Here is a 22,716-nt window from a genome sequence, read left to right on the forward strand (position 1 = left end):
AATTTCAGGCCTGGGTTTGCCAAGGGCAACCCTGGCTGATGCTGTTTCTGTTTTGCTTGGGCTGCTGGCAGGCTCTCCGCAGCCTGCAGTGAGCCAGCTTCGCCCAGGGCTTGCAACGGCGGGCAGGAGATCTGAAAGCAGAGGGATTCCCCGCTCACATTACTGTTAGCTGCAGCCGGGGGTCGTGTGTATTGCTGCCAGGCAGCAGAATGGTGGGAAATGCCTACGGTGTGGCTCAGCCGGGCTGGTTGTGTCTCTGCGGGGTGGGTCCTGCTCCCACCTTTTCCGTGTTTTGGCAGAGAAGACCTGGAGGAGCATCTCCAGCATCCAAAGAGAGCTGGTGCCTCCTTCCCTCTACATCCCATCCACTGACCATGGGAACCAGAGACCCCACGTGCCCCAGATGTCTTCAGGTCGGGTCTGGACATCTAGCAATGACCCCATGGGGGTCTGCCAGGGGAGAAACCTAGAGCTTGTGTCATGTTGATCCTTGAATAACCTCTTCTTAGCAGTGGGTGGTGGCAGAAGTCAGACTGAGAACGGAGGTAACATGCTGCTTCACTCCTTGCACAGCCTTTCATTGCTTTTCCAGGTCCCTAAGATAATTGTTTGCCACCTTACAGGTCCAAACAGGGTTAGGTGAGGAGGAGCTGGGGCTTGGTTCTGTCTCTTCCCAGTGCTTGTGTCCTCGGAGGCACAACTCAGACTTCTGGGGCAGCTCACAAAGAGATTTCTGCTCATTATAAGGTCTTTATTGCTCTCTTGTATGGCCAAGGTCTTCTGAAGGACTGACCGATCCCTCAGTGGTAAGCTCACAACCTGTGAACCCTCGTGTGGACACACTGATGCTGGCATGGGAACTGACCTTTCCTAACGCTGAATTTAGAATCAGCTTTTAGTGTAAAGGCATAAAAAGAAGACTGCCTTCCTTCCTGGGGTGGGACTCTTTCCCCTTCGGGCACATGCTTTTGTTTGCTCGTGGGTATTAATGTTCAGGAGAGATAATGTCCCCAAAGCGATCGGTTGGCGTCATAGCGGGATAGTTTCCCTGCTGGGCTGCAGCAAAACCGGGCCCTTTTGAACATAAATGTCAGGATTGCTAAGCTCCTTAACTTCCAGTTGCATTACCCACTGGTCAGATGACTTCCACACTTCAAAGGGTGAGAGAAAGATGACGCAGGCTTGCGGTCTGCGTGCATCTCCTGGAGCACCACGGCACCGCTTGCCCAAGGGTCTGAAATGCTTCACCGAGCGGATGCTGTGCCAGCCCTGGGGCTAGAAGAGAGCAACCCTGAAACAAAGCCACCCTTGGGATAAGGGAGGACAGCGGGAGAAAGGCAGGAGGGTGTTTTCAACATCTGAAGACAAGATATTTGGGCATTTCTGATGTGAAATGACTCTGCAGGCCCTTTTGGGATCTGTGTCGCCTTCACAGCTGGATTATCTTCGCTGAAACTTTCAGCTGGTGTGGCTGCAGGAAGGGTTTTGATCCTGCTCCATTCAACTGTCCGCACACAGGCACCTGTGTCACCTGAAACGTCCTTGGTGTCAGGGCTCCGAGGGCACTAATAAGCCTTAACAGCCCTGAGCACCTCCACCTGGGGCCTCCACCCCACCCACGGACCCAGGAGCACTATTTATACTCAGCCTGGGGCCTTCAGACCATATTTGAGCTTTTTTTTCTGGAAGAGTGGTTGTATTCAGCTAGTCCATCAGCTCCTTGTTTTCTGCTTTGAGGTTTGGTTTGTGTCTCCTGAATGTTTGCTAAACCAGAGTGAGCAAAAGAGTGCTTCCTGCAGCATCTCTGAGCGTGCATGCAGAAAAAAAAGTATGGGATTCAGCTCCTGGACTGAGATGCTAATGGTTGGAAGTATCAACAGGCCAAGCCTGGATGTCCTAAGGTAGGCATGCTGCTGTTTGAGATGTCTGAGAACATCCTAGATTTCCATAGAGTGCTCGTTAGGACAAGGTAGACCTTTATTGCTGAAGGGGAAAGGCAGATTGAAGGCATCTCCAGAAGCCCTAAAAGCCTGAGCACCTGGATGGAGATATTCCAGCCTGCTGTGACTGTCTCCAGCTGGAACTCTAAGCTGGTCCTAAAGGGTGGCCTCCAGACCTGCCCATTCCCAGCATCTTTTCTCTTCCAGCCTCACCTCACAACTGCTGCCCTTGGCTGTGTTGCATTACCTTGCTCCCTGTCACCATGGGGTGACATCTTCCACCTTCCCAAGGCCCTATTAAGACTCTTTTTTTTTTTTTTCCTGGTGTCCCAAGCAGTAACACCCATCTGCTTGCCCTGCTCTATGACCGTCTGACTTCTGTATGGCCCACGGGGTCTTGAAACAGGAGAGCAGCTGAGGGAGGCTGGCCAGAGGACGAGCTCCTCGCCCTGTGGGGTGCGATCAGAAGCACGGCACCCTGGCAGGTTGCCACCCGAAACTGAACCGGGGCCACGTTCCTGTCATCAGCCGGCCTTGGCACAGCTTGCAGGTGCTCTGGGGTTTTCCAGGATGCTGGTTTCAGCTCAGGGCTTGTAATGTAAGCCTGCCCTGTAATGAATTTGGGGGTTGAGCTCCCGAAAGCGGCACGCTGTTCACTCTGTGGCTGGTGGTTGTGAGCACTGAGAGGTTAAAGTTCTGTAAGGGGGCTGACAGCAAACCCTGGGGCTTGAAGGCAATATGGTAAGTGACTCTTAGGATGGATGTAGTGGGTCTCTACTTTTTTCTATGTTGTAAAATGATTTTGAGGTTATGTGTAAGGATAACTTCACTTGATCACGCTGTCCCACTTACTGAAAGCTTTGAGATGTCTCGTCCACAGGAGTTTTCTCTCCACCTCTGTCACTAGCTGGCATCAGATCATGTCCCTCAGTCCAAACCTGTCAAAATTGTCCCACATCCCATCTCTCCCCTGCCAAGCATCGCTGTGGGTGTTCTTTATATACCATTAAATTGCCCTGAGGCAGTGAGGGTTGCTCAGCCAAGACCCCAAAATCTGGGGGATGCCAGGCTGCCTATGCTAATGTTCATGTTGTTCCTTGGGTGTGTGATGGCACAAACTGGAATCTTCACTTTCCATTATAGATATGCTTTTTTTTTTTTGTATTATGTGTGCACCAAGGAGGTTATTCAGGTTTATTTTTGTTTCCTCCCTGCTGCCCTGGGTGACTGCTGCCTGTCCTCTTCAGGCGGAGCGTGAAGCCCCGCTGCTGCTGGAGGCGCTGCGTGAGCTGATGACGCAGGTCTCCCTGCCACCGTGGGCATCTAGGAAATAAAGAAGGTGTGAGCGAGCAATCCCTTCCTTCTCCTCCTCCTACTTGAGGTGATTTAGTGTGGCAGCAGAGGTGGTGTCAGTATTTGCTGACGACATGCAGTGGCTTTTTTTTAGCAGCAGCCCTTCTCTTCCCTGCCTCGTGCAGGGCACTGTCCCCTGACCCCCCAGGAGAGCTGCAGACCCTGATTTCCTATTATAGGGTTCAGATTTGGTCCCAGAGCTGCTTTGTCCTCACCCCGAGCAAAATGAGGTCTGGTGGGGATGAACGTGAGCTCTTACATGCACCAGGACCTAGGGTGAGGATGGGGAGCTCTCCTGATTGAAGCATCCTCCATCACGTTAAAGTTTGACATCAGAATCTTCATTTTCTCTTAATGCAGACATTTCTGGCTATGAATAACGTAATGAAAGTGAAACATAAACCTGACACAGGTGCTCCAGCATGGGAGTTGTTCTGGATCATACGAGGCTGAAGGAGTGACAGCAGATGCTGCTTGTGGAGCTGTCAAAATATTTAATCCTTTGCTGGAAGTCGTTACCCAGGGTGTCACCGTGAAGCAGGAGATCAAAAGAGCACAGTGAGTATGTCAAAATAAAACCAGAGATGAAGGGAAGCAGCTAGCAGGGGATAATTACCAAACAAAATACAGAGATCTCTTCATCTCTGGAAATTCCCAGTGCTGTGAAAAGGTACGAGGTGGAAGTCAGGGGCTGCAGTGTCTCCTGCAGCCTGCAGAGCCGTGCTGCTTCCCCTTGCACGAGTCTGGCTCACTGCTACAAGCACCGTTTGGTGTTGGGACACGAGTTCCAAACTCAAAACTGTTTTGTCGGATTTATTTTATTTCCTTTTAGGGCTCCTAAAGTGCAATCGGTCTCTTTTTCCTTATCAATTCCTTTTGGGTGAGCTCTGCATCTCCCCGCCAGGCAGGAGGATGCTGCAGGGCTCTCCTCGCTGGCAGTGCCTTTATCCCCTGCTTGCTTGCTCATGTCTCTCTGCTGCACGCACGCCCACTTAATCCCCAAATGATTTCCTTTGGATGAGCTGTGCTGGCAGGGCACGTGGATTTTGCGTTGGGTACGGAGCAAGGCTCTGCTGAATGATGCCCACACCTGCACGTGGGGCATTAATTCTGGAGCACATCCACAACATCCTCATCTGCAGCATCCTCCTGGCCTGAGCAGCTGTCACAATCCCTCCTTTCTAAGGGATACAGGCTGGGATTTTGCTGCTGCCCTCCTGGCTGGCTCCCTGCCTGCTCTGGAAGTGGGGGAGAAAGCCACGGGATGCTACTCCAAAGTGTTTCTTCTGTAATTGTCACCTTAATGCTGCTTTTTTATGCAGGAGGAGCATTTTTAGGTATTTCCCTGGTGGCTTTCATTTTTCTCTCCTGCCTGTGGGTTTCTTATCTGTGATGGAGAGGAGCTATAAAACTATTACAAAGCTCATGGTAGGTCTTGGTGCTGAGTTTTCGGTCTGAATCTGTTTTATAAGCCCTGAATCAGGGATCCAAGGCAGGAGACGGACTTGGACTCCTCCCTCCTATCTCTGGTTCCTTTCAGGCACTGAAAAAGCGCACTGGAAACTTCCCATGAGAAGGAAGATCCTCAAAAATCCCAATTCAAGTGCTCCCTGAGCTCCTGGAGACCTGTTCCTGTACCTTTGGTCTGCCGTGGCACAGAAAATCCTAAAGGGATTAGGGATGTGAAGGCTTTTTGTGTGGGAGTCTGTCCTCGGAGTGTCTGAGGCATCTGTGTATGGCATAGGGGAATCATTACTTTCCCCCACCAATCTGCAAAACCCATCTTAAAGCTGGGGCTTTTGCTTTCCCTGCAGAACGAGCACGGGAAGTCCCCTGGGTGTGTTGGGAGATGCTCCCGCAGCTGGCATGGGGAGTGTTGATGTTGGATGAGCAACATCCAAGCAGTCTGGGTAAATGAGATGTGGCTCGTTCCCAGCGCTGGCACAAGATCTGTGCCAGAGCAGAAAATCAGAGGGAAAACCTGCTGGCTGCCACGGGAGAGCTGACACCCAGATTGTCTTTGGTGGCCTGAAAATGGGCATCTGGTGGCATTTGAGACACCTCTCCTGCTACAGCATTGAGATGCACACATTTTTTGTGCCATCTGAATCCTGCCTCTGATAAGGGATTTGCAGGATGGCAAATACAGAGGTACACGGTTGAGGGGAGAGCAAGGCTCACCCCTACCCACATCAGCATGGAGGAGCTGTGCAGAGGTCTCCTGGACACCTGGAGGGAAGCTCGGCCCTAAACCCACAAGAAACTCAAGAGTGGGGAGCTGGAGAAATGCTCAGAGGTGTCTCAGTCCTGTCTGGATTTGTGCTGTGTAGAGTGGTTTTTGGAAATGCCTTTGGTGATGGCATTCCTGGCGGAGCTTGGGTGAGCTGGTGGCAATCCTAGGGGGTTGGGAAGTTCAGATTTTCAGATGGGGAGATCCTGGGGGCTCCAGCCATTTGGGACCAATGCTGGGAAGAAAGTGGAGATGCAGCATGGGGATGTAGTCAGGGGAAGGTGATCCTGGGGGAAAGCACGTTTAATAGATGTGGCAAAGAAGAGGGGTAGCAGTGCAGGGGCAAGGCTTTTGTGGTAAGGAAGTGATGTGCTTTGGAAATGCTGCGTCTGGGAGAGAAGTTGGGCAGGATTTATCTAAGGCTAGTCAAAAACCAACAACAAAAACACCCAAAGCACTGGGAACTTGAGATGTGTAAGCTGCTTTGAGGCCGGGGATTTTGTCCCTTCGGGGTTCTGTTTCTAGTGGGTTTAGCTTTGATATTTAATCTTTCATTTTCTTTTCTTTCAGACTTTGTGCCTGTGTTTGAGGTTAACCCCGAGCCACGTACCGCAGCGTGCTCGGGCAGATCCTGTCGGAAGCAGCACTCGGTCAGGAGCTCGGGTTTGGGGGTGAGGCGGGATGTGGGACCCCCGTGAGGCCTCACAGACATCATCTCTCATCATAACAACGAGATCTCCTTGGGAAAACAGCCTTGGGATTAGAAGGGAGGTGCTCCTGGACTGATTTCCAAAGCCAGCTCATCCTGCCTCTCCTTTTTTTGATGCAGATGCCCACTTCTATGGATCAGAGCTCATGCTGGGTGGTGAGGACTCCTGGGAGGCATCCAAGGGTCACCCACGATGACCCAACTGATGAGCCAAGCAGGTATGTGATCACCTGGGTGCTTTTTTGGAGCAGGTCACACCGCCCTGCCTCCTCTCCAGGAATGTGGCACCCTGCGCATGCAAGGACGGGCTCCGGTGCCCTTTGCAGCTGCCTGCTTTGCACCTGGCTGCTTTCATCTCCCCCCCCCTTTCTCTGGGGAGAGGCCTCCAGAGCAGGAGAGGGCTGCCAGGTGCTTTCCCGTGGAGCTGGAGCTTCGTTGCTGCCTGTCCTGATGACGAGGCCTTTGGGATGGGTTCCTCAGCAGCTCTTCTCCCGTGTGGTTTGCCTGCACTGCCAGCAGCCCCGTGACAAAAGGCAGCAACCAGAGCCTGGGCTGGAAATCCCATCTGAGTGTGCTGAAGCCACCAGGTTCTGCAGTGCCTCCAGGACCTGGCATCAGGTGTAAACAATGTTTTTGGAGAGGTGGGTAGTGCAGAATGAGGTGATGAAGCTGGACCTGATGAAATTTCTCACCTGGTGATATTTTCACATCACATTTCTTTGATGTGTTTGGAGGTGCTGCAAGGAAATGCAGCACAATGAGCTTGGTTTCCCTAGTTTAGGATAAAAGGATAGGAAAAGCCCTCCAGAAAGGTGAAGCAGCCTGCTTGGTCAACAGGGTGACACTCGGGATCGTGTCCTTCTGGAACAAAAGTCCTTAGAAAGAGCCATTAGGATCCAAGCAGATGGGTTTTGTTGCCCGTGTTTCTGTGAAGGCAGGTCTCTTCCTGCCCTTCCAAGGAGGGACTGTTGATAAAAGTCCTAAAAAGCAATAGATGGCTTCATATTCCAGGGAATGTGAGTGCTGGTTCAAGGTCTGATTCCCAGCAGCGAGTGGAAGTGACAGTGCTCACCATAACATCCTTCTCATGACAATAAAGGTCGGATTTGGGGCTGTGAAACCAGGAACACTCAGAGCTGAAGACTGCCCACAAATCGCCCCCAGGGCCCTGCTAGGTGCAGGTGTCAGGGAAATGCAGGATGTTGTGTGTGTGCCTGGCAAGTCGGCCCTGTCCCAAGGAAAGGGGCGTGCTTGGTCTGGAACAAAGTCAAGAACCACTTGCTCTGTCTGCATCACCTCTCGAAGCTCAGCTCTGCACTTCTGACCTCTTGGGATGTCTTTGAGGTGATTTTACCCCTGGTTTGAGCAAGGTTCTGTTTGTTGAGGCTGAGATCCTGGTGTACAAGGCGAACTGTTTGAGTGGAGCGTGTGGTTGCCTTCTGGTGATGTTGAGAGGAAAAAGAGAAAGCACGAGGTCTGGTAAGAGGCTAAATGGGAGGATGTGGTGACAAAGAGCTGGAGGCAGCAGTGGTGTGCAGCCTGAAGTGGCAAAGGAGAGCTTGAACAACTTCAATGAGTAGGGTTTGGGGTTGTTCTTGGTCCTCCCTCTTAACAGTGAAGGGAATTGATGGTGAAGGCAATGCTGGAGTGACAGAACAAGCAGCAGGAGGCATGCAGGAGCCTGTATTGCTTTTGGAATAAATCTGAATGTCCTCTACCAGAATCTGAGCATGATTCTGGGGACAGCTTGCACCAGAGACTCCTCTCCCTGATTTCAGGTTGTATGGATGCAGTTGGTCTGCCCTTGGTGGCATCCCCCAGGACTCTAAGAGTCCCCACACCAGCATGTACCACTTTGCAGCACCTTAGCTCAGTCCAAACTCTTCAGGGACATTTCAGCACCACAAATGGAGCAGAAACACAAGAAATGATGTTGTCTCCTGGCTCCAGGAAAGCCACAGGAGGTGCAGAGGAGAACCAGCCCTGGGTGATGGGGTGGGGATGAGCACGAGGTGGTCTCACAGGGAAGATGTGAGCTGCTCGGCACCGCTGGGTCTTGGGTGAATCGCCTTCCGCAGGATAGATGTGGGTGCTGGGAAGGGGAAAAACTTAAAGAGAGGGAGAGGTGGAAGGACAGAAAGAGGGTGTAAAGAAGATTTAGAGGATTTGAGGAAAGCAGGTGAGGAATGGCACTCTGCATCCTCTCCTCTCCAGGACACAGGAGAGGATGAGGTGAGAAAGCAACACAAGTGGAGGGAGCGGGTGATGCTAATGGGCCACCTGCCTCTGAGACCTGTGCAAAAAGATACTGGAAAGGGAAGGGGAAGAGTAAAAAGCAGCAAAAGCTGCGCCTTTACACCCTGGGAGGGGAAGGAAAGCCCCTTGCATTCAGGGAAGCACAAGCCTTGAGCCAGCTGGGGGCTGGAACAAAACGCCTGCTTTCCCACCGCTTCCAGTGGCCGTAACGTGGCTGGGCTTTTTGGCAGCGAGTTTCCCCCGTCTATTTGTGAGTGGTGTGAAAAAGCACTAAAGCACTTCCCTTTGTTTGTTTTAAGCCTGCTGCCAGGCTCTCTCGGCACCTTGCAGTTCCTGCAGAGGGGGAAGGCAGGAGGGCGGCTGCTCCCCGGCCCCATTCCCTGCTGCCCAGAGGCACAAAAGCCGATGGGAACCGGCCACGTCTGTGGGAAGTTGCTGCATTGTGGCCGTGACAAAGGCTGCTCGCCCCCGTGCCTCGAGCTGATGTGGTTCTGGCTTCTCCCAGCCTCGCTGCAGGTGCTGCTTTTGGTCTCCATCGCTTGGGAAATTCATCGTGAGGAGCTGGGGGCTTGGTTTTGGGGGCTTGGTTTTGGGCATTTGGTTGTGCACTTGCTGCTGGCTGTCCCCTCCTGCTCCTCCTCCTGGCTGTGGGTGTGAGGAGGCCAGGTTTGGGAAGCAAAGTTCCCACCAGGAACGCAGCCCGGTGACGAAGCACAACCCGCACAAACACCTGGCAAGCGTCCCTGGCCCGGCTTCACACCTCGAATAAATCAAACCATCTTCCTTCCTGTGCAGGCAGCCCCCGAGGAGCCTCTCGCTCCTGCCACACACGTTTTCTGTTCTTTTCAGGAGAAAACGGGCTTCCTCTGGAAAGTTCACAGGACGAAAGCTTTTTATTTCAGACTCGCCCCCTTGACCGTGATTCCGGCCAAGAGCTGGGAACAGGGGACGCCGGTCGCCTCCTGCTCTGACTTCAGGCACGTTTCTGCGCATCTGCTGCTAATCAGGGCTCCACAATGAAAAAAAAATGGGAAAGAACCTCACAAACAGCTCGGGGATAGGATAAATGTTCTCCCAGTGATGTGTTTTCTTTGGCTTTCTGCAGCCTGGTGCTTGGAGGTGGGAGTGACAGGGTCCTCCTGTCTGTCTGCTGCCCTGTTTGTGAGCTTGCTGCCTGCAGAGAGGTGCAGCAGCCCTCCTACACCAAGCCAGGGGGTCCTTGATTTTAGCTCGCTTTCAAAGCATGATCTTCAGCAGAGGATGAGATTTGTGATGAGGGATTCATCTAGATTTCCTCACGCAGCTCTGAGGAAATAATTCAGTGCTGTGTGTGCCTGTGGAGGAAAATCACATTGCCTGCAAGGGGACCTGGTGCCCAATGTCCACCCACCTTCCTCTGGTTTCTCTTGATGCCACCCAAACCCTTCTTGGCAAGAGCACCACCACCAGGAAGGAGCTGTGTGTCCTGCCCTGCCTTGCTGAATTCCTGTTTTTTTTTTTTTTGGGAACTAGGCTCTGTTGGCTGCAGCTCCCTCGTGGTGCCTTGGATAAGATTTTTTTTAAGCTCATTTCAGCTGCCGAAGGGATGGGTGCTATTAGATTTGGCCTGGGGTGTCCTGTCTGTCCTCTGCTTGCTGGTCCAGAAGGACGTGGGTCTCCTACAGCTTCACAGCCATCTCAGATCCACATGAAGACAGCAAAAACCTTCTGAGGAGTGGTTAAGAGATCAGGGCTCCTTAGCTTGTGAAAGAAGAGACTGGGGGGAAACGGAGCAGGTCCCTAAAATCCAGCGTGATATGGGGAGGTGGGAGGGGACGGCTCATTGGCAAGTGGTTTCTTGGAGGAGTTCATAGCTGAGGTTTTGGGGTGCCAGATCTACCCCTGAACCATGTCCTGAAGCACCACAGCCACACATCTTTTAAATACCATCTACTTTACGTGGATGGAGAGGGTTACGAGTGTCGGCATGACAGCAAAGCACTCCTTTAGTTCTCCAGCACAAAACCTGGTGGTTTCCAAAAATGCTCTCAAAAACCTTTCCAGGTGTCAAACCCTTTGTCAGCTCAGCGAGGCAGGAGGAGGAAAGCACGGCGAATTCAATGGATTTTTTTTATTATTATTATTGTTGTGTGTGTATACAAGTATGTACTTGGAAAAGAAACCTCCCATTGTGTTACCTCGGAAGAGGGAGAGCTCCACGTGCCTACGGGAGCTGCAGCTCAGCATCCTGCTCCTATACAGCATTTCCACGTCCCTGGGTGAAAGTTGACACGAGGCTGCCAGCTGACGTTATCGAGGAGGAGGAGGTGGGTTTTTTTTCTTCCTCCCAAATGCCCCGGTGACACAAGATCTTTTTGTTTTGGAGTTACATCAAGAGCTGCTTCAGTCTCCCCGCTGGCGATGGGGGAGATTTCACAGCAAACCCCTTTTAGGGTTGCTCTTGTCAACAGCAGAAAGCAAGGAGGGGGAATACCGTATTTTGTCACTGTCAAATCTCGCCTCCTTCTAGAACAACGTATTCCCTGTCTCCTCAGCTAGTAGCTCAAGTGATTAACTAATTGTTGGTGATTTATGGCACCTCTCCAGCTACCGCCAGGGTTGCTGGGCTGACATCACCCAATGGTTCCCCTCCAGAGCCAGCAGATAAATGATGCTGACTTGTTGCTGCTGTTTTGGGCAGGCTTTGCTGAAATATCAGTGGGGTGAAGCACAGCTAGGATGGGATCCAGGAGCAAGCAGAGGCTGGGTGTGCTCGCCCATGCCTCCTTCTTCCCGCAGTGGCTCTCCAAGCTCTGGAGTGGAGCAGGAACTTGTGCTTCCCAGCATTAATCTCTGCCATAGCGGTTTCCAGAGGAAGAAAAAAAGATAAAAGAAGCCAGTAGCTGCATGCTGCAGGTGAGATCAGTCGCACCCAGCAGCTGAAAAGGCCTCGGGCTATGAGAGAACATCTTAAAATTGGCTCCTTGCACCTCCTGGCTGCGGCTGTGGAATGCCGAAGAGGTGGCGTTGCTTTTCCTTCACCTCTGGGTTTTCTGCCCCAACTGTGACCATGAACCTTCCTGTAGGCAGGTCCCTGGTGGTTTTGCCCTTGTTGCAGGTATTCTTCCTTTCCCGTTCTGTGTCCTCTGCAGAAATCTTCCCCCCTGGAGCTTGAACATCTTCTGAAGCAAGTCTTCTCTCACTGCGGTGCCCGCGGCTGCTGGAGCCGCCTGCCTTTGCCACGTAAATCCTTCTGGTTACAAATGGATGGGGCCAGGTCTGGCAGACCTGGATGTGGCAGGGGCTCTTTGAGCTGCAGAGCAGATGTTCACCTGTCTGGGAGCCAGGAGGAGAATTTAGGATCCATCTTCACAGCCCGTTTGCTGGGCTGGCCAGAAAGACAGCGGGCAGGAGGAGGTGGCCCTGTACCCTCCTTCCCTCCTGGGGCTGTGCTCCTCATTCAGTGCAGTCCCAAGTCTCCTTGCTGGTGTTTCATCAGCTTAGCAAGTAATTTTGGCTTCCAGCTGCTTGGGGATGAAAGAAACATCCCGGCAGAAAGTTTCCTCGAGCTGCTCACTTCTAAACACACCTCGCACCCCGCCACGGCAGCTTCGTCCTCAGGGATGCGGGGCTTGTGTCTCGTGGGGAAAAGTGGTGGCTGTAGGATTATCAGTGCTGTGGGAACTGATAGCTCCTCCTGCTATGGGCACAGGTTATTTTGTCACCCGGGGTGACTTCTCACTGTGCTTGAGCCCAGGGATGTGAGCTTAGGGAGAGCAGGGATGCACCAGCGAGGGGGCTGCCAAATGCTCTTCTTGCACTTGTTTTTTTTTTTTAAAAAATTGCTTGGTCTTGGCATTTTTTTTTACTTAATTTTTATTACTTGAAAGCAAAGGACAGAGAAGAAATTGGGCTAGTGAAGGAGGAGCCTTCCAAGTCAGTGGAAAGCTTATGGACACAGACATTTCAGCAGCCAAAGGCTGTTGGTGATGTCCTAGGACCTGCCTGTGGTGGCTCTCCTGCAGATATATGGGATACATGCAGATTTTTAAGATGTTTAAGATATCCTATAGTGTATTATGTATCAGCAGGCATCCTGTGGGCAGGCAGCTGACCCCTGAGTCCCAAAGGCAGCGCTCTGCCATCAAACTGCCAGGCTGAACTCAGCTGCTCACGGTGACCTCGCATCTCTGGAAATGGTGCTTTGGGTCAGGTCGGAAGAAGCAGCAGCAGAGGGAGCTGGTCGGCCGGTGGATGCTTGAAAAGCAGCGCTTAAAAGATGTTCTCGTTTCGCCGAGCAGGATTTGTGCCCTGCTGCCGTGTGCTGGGTCAGGTCCTGCGTGGTGCCCTTGCCTGGAGCTGCTGAGGCTCACACGGAGGGGAAAGGTCTGACGCAGGAGGTGTTCTTATTTCTGTCTTGTACAGATCTGCAGGTCCGGGTGAAGTTTCAGCTCTCCTGGGAGGTTGTATCCTCCAGGAAATCGTGCCCAAATCTGCTGGATTTTCCAGAAAGAGGCGTTTTGGCTGGTCAAGGAGAGGGCTGCCTCATCTCCTTTGGATCGGGCTGGGGTTTCTTCACGCAAAAAAGCGTTCCAGCTAAAGGTGTTTCTATCCTTTGCAAGCAAAATCTTTTCAGGATTATTGCTCTCCTCCTCAGAAAGCTGATCTTGGCGACAGCCCTAATTTCACCTCACTGAAATTTGCTTTGATTTTTTAAAATTTATTTTTATTCTAGGGTTTTAATGGTTTATTTTAAATTACAGCGTGGCAGGATTGTTCCACAGCTTAGGAAGATGTCGGTGGCTCAGGGAAAAGAAAAAAAAAAATGCAGTCCCCTGATTCTGCTATAAATTTGGGTGATCTTAGTAAATTTTAATGGATTAATCAGTGATAGTCTCTTGAGGTTTATGTCCTTCGAATGAATGGCCGTGCAGACAAGGGACTTCAGGATCATTTAAGGATGTGGGTCTACGCCTGGCCTTGCTTTCTCTTTGTGTTATCACTGCCCATAGCTGTGAAAAGAGGATAACTACTTGTCAAGGGAGGGGACCTGTCATTTGGCAAAGAGGCCCCCAGGATGGATTTTGCTTTGGGGAGACAGTTCATGCTGTTAAGCCCACGCTGAGCTTCCTGCACGTCTCCCTTTGCAATTCCTGCACTTACAGAGGGCTTTCATCTGCTTAAATTTGATTCCCTTTTTGGGGTTTTAGCAGGGAAAACAGATCAATACCTCCTAAAGGACAGGTGAGATTTGCTGCCCTGGGGTGGCTTTCGGAAGCTGCATCACCCCCTTCCCCTCTCCTCTCCCCATTCCCCTCCGTGAGCTCGTTAGGTCGTGCCACGGGCAGAGATCCATCCCAGGATATAACTGCCGGGGATGCTGCCTTAAGTGTCTCCTTCAGACGATGATGAGACTCGAGTGCTTCTCCTAATGCAGTCACAATTCAGAGTTAGTGGTGTGCTCTTAACTAATAAACTTGCAATTGCAGACCAGAATAGAAAGCTGTGTAATCATGGGAAATTGCTTTCTGATGGGTGAAAATGCACGAGGCTCGGGCTGAGATTTCTTTCCCTTCCCCCTTCTCTATCTCTCCAAAGGCAGAAAGCTGCTGGGAATTGGGGGATTTTGCACGGCGGGGGCTGCGAGGAGGGGAGAGGGAGGCAGGAGCAGCCTCCAATTGCTATAACGATGTCTCTTCTCGCAGCACTCGGCATTCAAATGGGATTTGACACTGGTTATCCTTGCAAATTATGGCTCTAGGGCAGATAGGAATGAGATACCTCCGAGGCGCTGTGAAAGCTGCTGTGCTCTGGGCTTCATTCAGCATGTCTCTAAGCCTCCTCCAGCGGTGCCAAGTCCCTGGTGCCCTGAAAAGGATGGGTCTCAGCATCCCGAGGAAAGGTGCACCCTCCTTTTGCCCACATTTTCTGATCCATTTGTGCTTCATCGGTGTGTACGTGAGCTTCAGAGAGAGTCTGGAGAGCCTGAACCCAGTCAGAGACCTCCTTGTCTTCAGGAACATCTCCCTGTACGCCTTCCTGGGGTCACACAGCTGATGTGAGGCACCGCAGGGAGCAAGGAGCCTGTGCAGCACAGCGCTGAGCCCTCTCCGAGGGGACTTGGGGGCGAGGAGCACAGCGGGGTCACCTCCATCCCCGGCACGGAGCAGGAGGCTCTGTCCTGGTGTCAACCCCGGTGACTGCAGAGAGAGGGCCAGGACGTTCCCCGGGCTGGAGCCAAGCCGTGCCGAGGTCAGATATCCAGGGGCAGGAAGAATAATGTGTCCCCAGGGATGTTTGATAGACCGATGGCTGTGTGTCCCTAACGCCTGGCCCCACGAAGCATGTTGATGCAGCACACGTGCAGCAATGAGGGTGCCAAGCTGCTGCAATTCATGTGCTCCTAGCTCCAGAAAAGCCAAATCTTAGATCTACGTTTCCCCCCTGCGAGGGCTGCCCTTAATGGGGCCCTCTGTGTTTATTCTAAATTATTCATAAATAAGGGTTCTTCCATACACACCCATTTTGCTTATCCTGCTTTGGATCTGTCGTCTTGCATTTCAGGCTGGCTCCGCTAATTAATTGGCACCTATGAGATTAGGAGGCGAAAAAATCCCTCCAAGCCCTTCTGAGAGCTTTGTATCTGAATTCACAGACTAACCGAGGACTGAGGTTCTGCCTACTATTAATATTCATTAAATAATATTTATCCTTATCCTTATCTTCCTCTTTTTCTCTCTCTTCCTTCCTTTGTGCTGCGTTACCTTAAGATGAGGCCATCACATCAGCATCGCTCAGAGCCTTTCTGGAGCTCCCAGAACAGGCTTTACAGACAGAATAAGTCGCTATATATGTCAAAGAACCTGACATATTCAGTTACAGAAGTAAAGGTGATCTCCCCATCAGTTTGGCTGGGTGGGAGGAATGCAAAGTACTGGGAACGGGCTTGGAGGTGGCTCAGCCCCAAATGCTCACTGTTCGTGGGTGTTTCCATGCCAGGATGGCCACCTTGTGAGGTCAGCTTATGGCTGATACCTTAGGGATGTAGAAGACATTGCCTCCTGACCAGACAGATTTTGATGATTTGAATTTTCCCTTGTGTTGTGTTTCCTTCCAAGGCAGAGCAAGTTACAGCCACGGAGCCTGGAGCACTTTGGGCTGTGGGAAACTGCAGCCAGCCCCGAGGAGGAGACGATGAGGAGGCAGATGAAGGCTGGGCTGAGCTGGGAGGAACACATCGTTCCCACCAGGCCTGCCGGGATGCTTGGGGGAATTGGAGAACACGCAGGAGCTGTGGGATGATGTGGTTGTGAGGGCAGAGGTCTTGGACAAGGGGGAGATCCCCAGCGGCTGCAGCTCCGTGCGTGCTCCTGCCTCTTCCTCACGCTGTGTTTGGGCTGGAGAAAAGACTTGAGTGCAGGAGGACCCTAAGCTGAGGGGCTGGGCCCACGTCCTGGGACCATTCCCATAGTAATGTTGGCTCTCAGAGGGTCTGAGTGGAAATTTGGGCTCCCTGGGCCTCACAGACAAACCACAGCCCCCAGCCTCTCCTGATAGGGCCTCTCTGCAGAGCTCTGGGCCGCTTCAGCCCTTGTAGCAGCTAAAGAGTAAAAAGGGCAATGAAACCGGCACAAACGAGCACAGAGACCAAGATCCAGGCCTCCCCGCTGCTTCTGGCCTGACGGGGAGCTGCAACAAACCCTTTTATTTGAAAGGGAAACCCACACAGCTCTCTGCCATTCGGCCCAAACACAGGCCCCTTCTCATCCCAGGGCTGCATGTAGGTGGGAGGAAACCACAGCGGCCGAGCACAGCGTTTTCCAGGGCATGTCCCATCCCTTTTTTCCAGGGGTGAATGGGTAAAAGTGGGTGGGAAGGCAGCCCAGAGCGTGCTGAGCTTCCTCATGTAGTTCCTATTAGGGTAAACAGGGCCCAGCAGGCAAAGGGAAGGGATGAAGGCATTGCCTGCCTTCTCTTTTCTGCTCTTGAAGAGGGGGTTTTGGCCCTCCTCCATGTTTTGTGGCAACCTTCAGGAAGTCCTGGATGCACCTCCACAAACCCTTTGATTTTTAGCCCAAAGAACACCACGAGAAGGAGCTCGTCCTCATGGGTGGGTCAAGGAGAAAGTGCCAGGCTGTGAGCCACGCTCCTCCTCGTGCTGCGTATGTGTCGGAGCAGAGGGCACAACACTCATTTCACCTTCCCCAAAGCCTGTGATGATGTTCTCAGAGGCATGCTCACACGTCGAGATGCTATTACCATCGCCCACAGCTCCATTTCTCCCAGCTCTGTGGCTTTTCCCCTCTGTTCTCCACTACAAAGCCGCTCGGAGCCCGCAGCCACCACTTCAGTACCTGGCTCGTCACGAGGAAAGTCCCTCAGAAAACCACTCTTGCCCTCTGAACACGTTTCCGTTTGATCTGCTGCCTTTTCCAGGCTTCAGCACTTACAGCACTGCTCGTTATTTTGGCTATTCGGTGCCGGTGCTGCTTACAAGGGATTTTAGGTCCCCTCTGAGCCAACATCACGGGGATTCAGATTTCTCGCTGGCGCGCAGGGATCGTACCAGGAGGGCTGGCGATGCCAGGAAATTCCTTGCATTTTCTTGGGCAATTTGTTGCCCTGTGCCTCCTTGCTGGAAGGGGCTCTGACACAGCTTTTGTTTGTTGCGGCTGCCTCAGAACAGAGCTGTTATCGTTCCTCTCCTCCGTGGGTGAAGCTCGTTATTGTGGAAAAGGGGCTGGCGTTTTCAGAAACCTGCTGAGTTGGCATCTTGGGTGCCAACGTCCAGGGCAAGCACAGCCCAAGATTTTTGGGCTCTCTAATGGGCAGGACACATCTCTGGGCTTGCAGAGACACTTGGACAATGGTTCAGTTCCCTAAATACAGGTTTCCAGTGATGTTTTAGGTACGTTTTATTCACCCCCTCTCCAAGTGGGCTTGGCATTAGCTACGTCTCCAGTCCTTCTACCAGAGTAGAGATTTGGGACCTGCCGTGGGAAGGACACGCTCCCAACACAAAATTTTTGGAAGTGATGGAGTGGAAGGAGCAGCATCGCCACGTGCCCCTCTTGTGGGCTGTGTGCAGGCAGGGCAGTGATCGATGCGCTCTCCGTGCCGGCGGTGGGGGAGGCTCGTTGCATTTGGGTTCCCTTCAGCAGCCGGGGTAAACCTGGCTGTTAGCAGGGATAATAAATGTTGCTAAGCAACACGTGATCCCAAATCGGCTCCACCAACCCTGTGGGTTGATGAAGGAAAAGACAAAAGGCTTGCGAGCGGGGATGTGAGCAGGGAAAATCAGCCCCCGGTGAGGAGGTGGAGGACAGCACCAGCCCCGGTCACCCTGGGAACAACACTGTCCCTGTCCCCATGCCCACTGGGGAGAAGGGGGAGCCCCAGGCTGGCCGTGCTGAGGTCCCCAGGGATGTCCTGCCCTGTGTGCTGCCAGGCTTTGCCTTCCTGGCTGGCTGGAGCTCCGCTGTTATCATCTCTGGTGCTAAAAGCCAGAGGCACCAACGTCAGCACGGAGCTAGCTGATATCCAGAGGGGTTTTCCCGGGGAGGGATAACACAGGAATTGGCCTCTCCTGCTTTTTCCGCTCCCCTCGGATAAGAAAGCCGCCTCTCCTTGTTGCCCTAAGCTCACAGCAGCTGCGGGATGAGCACAAGGGGTCACACATGTGTCCCTGGGCTCCTCCACGAGCCCGAGCAGTTTCCTGCCCTGCCCTGCTGATATATCTTCAAGCTCCTGGCTGATGTCCTTGAGACCTCACCATCATTCCTGTCTCATTGCAGCAGAGATGCCACCGTGCTCATCGACTCCTTCCCACGCAGATGTTAGGCAGGAGGGAGCGTGCTTTGAGCCTCTCCATCCCCACCCTGCTGCTGACTCCCTTTCTCCAAGCCCTTCCTACTCAGATTCCTTCAGCCAAACCCGGTGGCTGCGATGGTTTTTAGCCAAGAGGAGCAAACTAGGCAGCAGCTCAGCCATGGGGGCTGTCCCCAGAGCCATCGAGGGGCCAGGAACTCTCACGCTGGAATAAAGAACAGAAGGGAAAATCACAATGCTCCGTGTGCCGGCCCAGCCCTGCCATGGAGACAGCATCCCTGGGCCCAGAGGTTCTGGAGAGCAGAGAAAGGTGCAGAGAAGGGCAGCGAGGCCGGCAAAGGCATGGAGTGATAATCCCCTAAGGAACAGGCGGGTGAGCACGTGTTGGCTTCCAAAAGGCGGCTGTGGGAAGACACGAGGGTGATGTAGAAAGTCATGAGTTGTCTTGGGGGGTGCTGTGCATTTTTAATGCACAGCAGGGGAGCTCTTGTACTCTGAGCCAACGCAGTGTTGCTGCAAATGTGGAATGAGATTTTCTCCCCGTGGTTTTCGTTGTGCCTGGGTTAACCTCTTACCCACGTCTGCATCCACAAGGGGAGCCTCTGTGGGACGAGTGGTGGCCACTAGAGGGTGGCCATGCCCTAGCTGGCCTTGGGGACAGAGCCTTGGGGACCTCATTGGGGTAAAAAGGAAAAAAAGTGGGAGCCCAGGAGGTCAGGTACTTGTCAAGGCAGGGCCAAGAGTAATGCCCCAGCTGTGTGCCCTACGCCAGTCCCTGTGCCCTCCCCTACTCTCCCGCTGCGGATATCTGGTGATAAAGCCGGTTTCCTCATGCGTCCTCCTCCTGTTTTGGCTCTGCACAGGAGCTGGCTGTTCTCTTCCAAGGAGACTTTGGCACACAGCTCATTTCTTCCTTCCCCTCCAGCAGCCCCCTTCCTGCCCCGGCACTGTGCACGGCCAGACCTGTCCCCGCTCCGTCACCCCGTGCCCCCTCCTGCTTTGGCTCTCCCTTTGCTTTAACCTCCCGCCGGCTTCTGGTTCTCCTCCTCCTCGCAGCCCAAACATGATTTTAATCTTTTCCATCTGAAACAACTCTCCTTCAGCTCTGGTTTCCTCTCCAGCTCGGTCCGATTGCCACTTCTGTGCGCTCGCTGTGCCAAGCCCCGGATCGTACCTTCGCTAAAACATTGGCCGGGGTCTGACAAGTCCTCGTGGATTTTTTTGGGGTTGTGCCCAGCACAGCTAATCGCTTCCTCCTGTGCTGTCCTCGTGCCTTTTCTCCGAGCCTGAGGACAGCCCCGTGTCTGCTGACATGGTGAATTTGGCCCATCCTCGCTTCAGCCAGACCTGGGTGTTGTGCTCTGCCTGAAAATATTGCTGGTGCTCCCTGTGCTGTGCCCTTCCCGCTGCTCGGGGGAGAGGTTTGCCATGCCCTGGGTTGGAGTTTGAGTGAGCCTGGGTTACAGACTCTCTAATTTCAGCATCTCTTTTTGCTGGAGCTGTGATATCGGCCAGTGCCAGCTGCCCACGGCCAGGACCTGCTGGAGGTTTTGTGCTTCAGCCTGAGCCTCTTCAAGGCTTGGCTGTGCTCATCAGAAGGGCTGGCCGTGTTCGCACGCTCCCAGCACATCGCGGTCCCGTGCTCTGAGCAGCCCTTTGGGGGCCCTGACCACAACAAAGAAGCAGGGACAGGCATGAAGCCCTCACACCAGCTCGGGAAGGCTGTGATATCTGTGATCAGAGGCAGAAAATACTCAACAAATCCTCTTAACACTCCCCACCTCCCCGGGCTGTGGGCTGGGATCAAAAGGAGCCTGATTTGCTTGGCAGCGCTTCCGTGCCCTCCTGCCTCGGCTGTCAGAGCTTCCTCGTGTTGCCTCGTGTGATCCTGGGCAGGTTCCTCCCTCTGCTGACTTTGCAGACACCAGCAGGCACAGATGTTTGCCCGGCAAAGCTCATGTGCCACTGAGATCTGCTCTGCCCCTCTCCATCGCTTCCTCGGCACCTCAGGAGCTGGAAACGGTTCACCCAGCGCCTGGGGTAGCACAGGTGGAAAGGGAGAGGGGGGAGAGGTTCACGGAGGATGCTGATGGTCCCTGCACACCTTTATCAGCACCCTGGACCTTTGTCACTCACGCATGCTCTCGTGGGAAGGAGCTTCAGAAGCTCCTGGTCTCTTTTAGGGAGCATCCCGAAAGGTGGCTTGCTTGCCTCAGAAGGAAAATGAAGTTGGAAAAGGGTCAGGTGAGGACACCAGGATGCTCAAAAAGCTCTTTAGGGGCCACCATATCACTAAGCAGATGAGGACTCACCAGGGTGCAAGGGAGACATCTGAGAAGGGCCATGGCCGAGGAGAATAAATCACTCGGTGGCATGGGAAGGGTGGGCAGGGAGAGTTTGTCCACCTCTGCCTGCACAAGAATTACAGGGCAGCGGCTGAAACCAGCAAAACTCAAAACAAACACGAGGAGGTGGCTCTCCCAAGGTATAATTAAGCCGAGGAACTCCTTGCGACAGGATGTTGCAGATGTTGAAAATCTACGGCGCTTCGTAAGGCAATTAGGTAAATTCATGGAAGAAAAATTCACCATGGGTAATGAAGTATGAAAACGCTCTCCATGGCACAGGAAGTCTGGAAGCCACACATTGCTGGAGGCTGAGTGGGTATTTTGGGGCAGCATTTGGGGCAAAGCGTTGGCTGTATTCTGATGCCCTCCTCTAGACACCCGCTCCATGGCCTACAGACGAGCCAAAAAAAAAGCCTGTCCTCCGGAGCCAAGTAGATGCAGTCCTCTGCCCTGAAATTCTCTCTTTCCCATCTGAAGCAAAGCTTCAGTGAGCACGCAGATGGCTCCATCACGATGAGCACCCAGCTCTGCGGTATTATCAGCCCACCAGACTCTTGCCTTTTTACAGGGTGACTGCTCCAGGGGCTGAAAGCTGTATGGGAATCTGTGGGGATGGAAATGCCACCCTCATTTCTGGGCATGACCAAAGCAAGCTGGGCTGTTAGATGTGTGATCCGTGTTAATCCAGTTCAACTTGGAGACCTTTAAATCAGCACGTTCCCTTTGGCTACCAGTGGGTGACTTATTGGGGCAAGGAAAAATCCTCCTGCCTGGGAACCTCGAGGCTTCTGAGCCTTCCCATGCGGAGCCTTTTTCTTCTGTTCCCACAGATCACAAGGGAAAGGAGAAGTCACGGTGCCGGCACTCATTATTTTGATGGCCACAACTCTCTGCCTTGCTTCAGCAGCAAATTAACATCGGCTTCCCTCCGCAAGCTACGGTGGATATTTCCTGCCAGAAGGAGCCCAGGACAAGCAGAAGCCTGCAGCTGGCTGACAAGTGGCCTGCCCAGAGCCCAAAGTGAGAGGTGACTTTGCCATCGAGGTAAGGCACGAGGCTGGCTGGTTGTCCTCACAACAGCTCTTGCAGGTTTGCAGTTGGAGGATCCGAGGGCTGCAGGTGAGGGTGCAAAAGACAGACAGATTTGGAGGGGAAGGAGATGTTTTCACAGTCCTTGGGGTCCTCACCCCAGGCAACATCATCCCACTGAGCCTCGGTGTTGTCTGTGAGCATCATCACAGAAGCTGCAGCTAGACGGCGTTGGAGGTTGTCCCCAGAGGCCAGTCCCAAGCATCCCACTGGGATCCACCAGCTTCAGATTGATGGGGACTCCTGCTCCTTGGGCTGACATGGAAACACTTCAGTTCAGCTCCTACCTTCACTTTTACCTTCCCAACAGCTAAAAGTGAGCATTTCTACCCCAAATTCTATTTCACTGCTCAGGTCAGAAAGACCTGCAAGTCCCCAACTCATTAACCTTTGATGCAAGGTTGTGTGGGAGCTGCTCACTGCAAATGAGGAATCAATTAGCCTGCTACAAGCTAAACGATATCACTGGGATTCAGAGGTGTGAAGGTTACAGGCCACATATTAAGCTACCTAAAACCAGCTGGAAATTTGGAATAGCTGCAGGCTGCAGCACACAGGGCTGCAGGTAATGTACGATAAAGCTGAGCTCCCAGGAGCTAAGGAGGAGGGCTGACCCCGGGTGCAGAGCTGTGGGTTTTTAAGTGCCCAAGTACCAGTTTCACTAAGCAGCATAGAAAACTCTTAGGTTGAAGGTTTGTCTGCTTTGTCAGGAGAGGGGGACACTGTTAGCAGATCACTTGGAGTCCAGGATCCAACGCTGCTCATTGCTTGGCTTCTCTTTGTCATGGATAAGGTGTCCTGCTGGCCTGAGCTGGGCCAGTGCTTTCTCTCATAACAAGTTAAACCCTCTCTTGAGTTCACTCTGATTAAGCCATGCCACATGCTTAATGCCCATGCAGGGCATTTTGGGTCAAATGACCGTAAAATTCCTACTTCCTCTGCTGGGTCCCCGTTATCTCATCGGTTATTAAGATAAGTAGATGG

The 22,716-nt window shown here is 52.8% G+C and overlaps 1 long non-coding RNA gene across 5 annotated transcripts; it reads left to right on the plus strand.

Annotated features, from left to right (window-relative positions):
• The first annotated feature begins 1,679 nt into the window (after positions 1-1,679).
• LOC137855434 (uncharacterized) lies at positions 1,680-15,182 on the plus strand. Of its 5 annotated transcripts, none has more exons than XR_011095717.1 (5): positions 1,680-1,901; positions 3,654-3,851; positions 6,353-6,454; positions 6,612-13,069; positions 14,173-15,182. It is a non-coding gene; the product is annotated as an uncharacterized lncRNA (long non-coding RNA). The 5 variants fall into 5 exon arrangements; XR_011095718.1 differs by having other exon boundaries at positions 6,612-6,873; XR_011095720.1 differs by lacking the exon at positions 14,173-15,182 and adding an exon at positions 3,188-3,279 and having other exon boundaries at positions 6,612-14,003.
• The last annotated feature ends 7,534 nt before the right edge of the window (positions 15,183-22,716 follow it).

This window comes from Anas acuta, chromosome 4 (genome assembly GCF_963932015.1).
Source record: "Anas acuta chromosome 4, bAnaAcu1.1, whole genome shotgun sequence".
NCBI classification, from domain to species: Eukaryota; Metazoa; Chordata; class Aves; order Anseriformes; family Anatidae; genus Anas; species Anas acuta.